The sequence below is a fragment of the Urocampus carinirostris genome, chromosome 2 (assembly GCF_059441175.1).
Source record: "Urocampus carinirostris isolate Australia breed hairy pipefish chromosome 2, RoL_Ucar_1.0, whole genome shotgun sequence".
NCBI classification, from domain to species: Eukaryota; Metazoa; Chordata; class Actinopteri; order Syngnathiformes; family Syngnathidae; genus Urocampus; species Urocampus carinirostris.
In genome coordinates, this window is record NC_142350.1 from 17267797 (window position 1) to 17271671 (window position 3875).

Below are 3875 nucleotides of genomic sequence, written 5' to 3' on the forward strand. Positions count from 1 at the left end.
AAGTAATATAAAATCATCCTAAAAAGTAAATCGTGTGAATGACATTAAACCAAACGTATCTGCAAATATCTCAATTCCCCAAAACAGCCACACCAAAGTGTGCTCATGGCGGATCCTGGTAAAATGTATTCCACGTAATCACGTTCCTTCAAAGTCCTCAGTGCATATATTATAAACTGGTGATGACGAGAATCTAAACTGCATGCAACAACACGGCAGTAATTTTCGATTTGACACGTCTTACTCTGAGAGAAAAACAGATGTGCAGGCAGCGGCAAAGTAGCAGCTGATTGTGTTTGGGATGTTTATTGCTTCATTGGCCGGGCCGAGATTTACAACGGATATCTCTTTTATTGCTAACACTGAGCTGTGCATTTCACGCCGCTGCACCAGTCTCATTCTGATACTAGTGGCCACCGACAAATGACCTGAATACAGCTTGTTACTTTTACCTCATTTCAGCCGTGCCGCGTTGTCCCTATAAATATGAATTGTAATGATGTCTGACCGTTTTTCATATTTAACGTTCCAATCGCTTCCTAAGAACGCTTGCAGTTACTTTGCACGTGGAAAAACAGTTTTTTTAATAATATGATTTGTTGTACATTTTGGAGAATTTGGGCCAATATGTTTTAAACCAGGGGTAGGCTAACATTTTAAATTGAAGGCCGCATTGGATTGAAACATTTGGCAAAAGGGCCGGGAGGAAAAAGATTTTGATTTTATTTTTGGGTATCTACCGATTCGGTCTGGAATTTGATACACATGCGATATCTGCGAGAAATAAAGATAATTTAGGCCTACACAATCTGTGTCATATAGTCTTGGCATACTATTTTTTTTTTTTTTTTGTTTCACATTCCATTCAGGAAAAAATGAAAAGCGAACAAAAATGCAGAGGATTTTTAGATTATTAGCGACAATATGTATTTATGAACATGCTGACATTGTATTACTTTTGTTTTTGTTCCATAAAATAAACCATTTAATAAAATTGTTTTTGAAACACTCGGATTGAAATAAAATGAATAAATGTTATTATTTTTAAAGCACAACATTTGAATATATGTCTATTGCTTTAAATTAAAATTATTTAAATCAAAATCATATTTGGTGGTCACCTAATCGGCCAGCAGGTGGGGCTCACAGTTACCCGCCCGAAATAATTTGACATAGCTTCCAATTGTCTCCAGTATTCATCATGAAGGAAGCAATACTCCAACAATATTTTTATATTAGCTTTAAAATATTGATTTTCAGTCCATTGATATGGATAATGATTGATCGGTCCAGAAAGCAAATAGTAGAGACACACAAATAGATAATGCACATGTTTGATGCTAACAAACTAGAAATAAATAGAATAAAGTATCTATCTATCTATCTATCTAAACTGCATTCATTTACATGACAAAGCAGAATTGAATCAAAAGCAGCAAAGCATAGAAGCTAAGTACTTAGCTTGGCTGAAGCTAAGTACTTAACTTGGCCGCCAACTGTGGTTCCAGGATTGTGTACTATCTGGGATTGTGTACTGTCCTTAGCTTGGCCTTTTGGCCTTATGCTTGAGAGCTCATTTTTGCATTCTGGAGATGGAATAAGAGCTTGCTCTGTCCACTCCACGCATCGGCCCGGTATTGCAGTACCTCCGGGAACGGTGCATTCGCAATGATCGCAGCAAGGCTTTAGGGCTAGGACCTTAGCTTAGCCTTTTGGCTGAGAGTAAGAGTCCCGGCTCCTTGGCTTTGTAGCGTATTATGAACTGACCGATTACGGATAATGGATAATGAATAACGAAGATAGATCAATAACCCTTAAAAACCCCCGCATTAAAGGACATTGTTGACACAAGCCCTCGCAGTCTAAGAACGAGGAAAGAAGTTCGGTATCATCAATGAAATAATTGACCCATAGATGGTGTTAAAACACTCAACTTATTTATATTTATATATATTATGATCAGGAATTATATTCATAGCATGCCGGAAATTTAAACACTCCGTTGTGAAAACATTTCTTAGTCTACTTCACCGGAACCCAAAGGCATCTGTTGGAATGGTTAGTTGAGAAGAATGGCCGACCAGAGGACGCTGACCTTTTGCATGGAGTTTCGGCCTTCTGAAGGACAACATCCACCCTGTTCTCTTTGATAAATAATCCTGATTAATAAAGTAGATACGTGATAAAAATAACAAGTGAAGAAAAAAACAGGCAGGTGTTTGAATGTTAAGGACACTGGGGAAAGAATGGCCCCAAATAAAAATTTGACTTTAGTAGTAATTTTTTTACCGTTTTATATGAATTACCATTATGTTTAACATTGGGCAGCATAGCATCGCAGTGGTTAGCATATGTACGGAACAGTTCTGAGGTCATGGGATCAGACCTTCCTACGTGGAGTTTGCATGTTCTCTGTGGCTTGTGTGGGTTTCCTCCATGCACTCTGGTTTCCTCCCACATTCCAAAAACATGCATGTCACGTTAATTGGCCGGTTCAAATTGTCCCTAGGTGTGAATGAACGAGTGAGTTGTCTGTCACTGTGTGCCCTGCGACTGGCTGGCAACCAGTTCAGGGTGTCCCTTGCCCACTGCCCCAAGATAGCTGTAATGAGCTACAGCACCCCAGCGACCCTGCTGGGGATAAGCATTGGATGGATGAATCGATAGATGTTCAACAGTTTCATTTGATGGTTCGGACGAAATATCCTGACAGGCCGCATGTGACCCATGGACCTTTCTAGACGTATAAATATGAATATAACATTTGTGTACACCAGGCATACAATTAAATCATGACATATGTCCATTTTACTGTTGTCACTCAAGAGCAAGCGATTCTGAAGATGAACAAACCTATGCCTAATAACACATATTGTGTTAGGGGGCTCAAATGACCTTACTGTGGGCCACGAATTTGAGACCCCTGGATAAAATGACGCGATGAAAGGAAGTGTCAACATGACGATCTACTCGGACCTGGGTCAACCTTAATTTGGTGGTCCGTGTTTTTCCTGAGGCTGGGATTTTGACGGACGATTTGTTGGAGGTATAAATCGATCCGGAAGGTTTCGTAGGCAGTGCGTTGGCGAAGGGGGATTTTGGTAGGCCATTTGAATGTCACAGAGCGGGAGATAACAGATCGTATCGTGCAATCTCACAAGCAGAGGAGCCCGGTGTGAAGGAAGAGGTCCAGACCATCTATCAGTGGCATTCCTCTCAGTCTGCAAGGACATTAAGCCAGAGGGATAAGAGTCTGTCTGGGAGTGTTTAGAGCTACGCCTGGTTATCTCTCTGCAGGGAAGCGCAAGAGTAAGGGCAAGCATTTCAACCTAAGCAGATGGGTTTTCACTCCCCTCTAAAGTCACTCAACCGCTCTGTTCTGTACTTCTTCTGTAAAAAAATTCGGCGGCAATTTTTAACAATTGTGTGTGACACAATCAGAAGGCATATTGCACCCTATGAAGAACTAATGTTACCTGTATGCAGGCGAAAACAGTCCAAGGGGACAGAAGGAGAAGAAGACAAGAAAAATAACTGGGTCGACAACATCAAAGAATGGACTGCAGTGCTTCCCAAATGATGTTGTGGACAGTCTAGAGGGGCCAGGGAAAACGTTGTACGATCTAAATGCAAACACATAAATCTGATATATTTTTAAAGCAAAATCAAAAATCTAGCTCTCGGCTCAATATGCACCCTACTATTATATTTTTCTGTTCTATTCCAGACATTGTATGTGACGAAGTATTACGTTCGTAACCTGTAATTCGCACATACAAATTAACATTCTTTCCTGGTACTTTGACTAAAAATAGTGTGATGATGAGATTAAATAAAGTACATTGGCTTTTCCTATGTTATCTACACCACTGGTG

At 40.1% G+C, this 3875-nt stretch overlaps 1 pseudogene; it reads left to right on the plus strand.

Annotated features, from left to right (window-relative positions):
• The first annotated feature begins 1540 nt into the window (after nucleotides 1-1540).
• Nucleotides 1541-1668, plus strand: LOC148371211 (U2 spliceosomal RNA; annotated as a pseudogene).
• Nucleotides 1669-3875: the final 2207 nt, after the last annotated feature.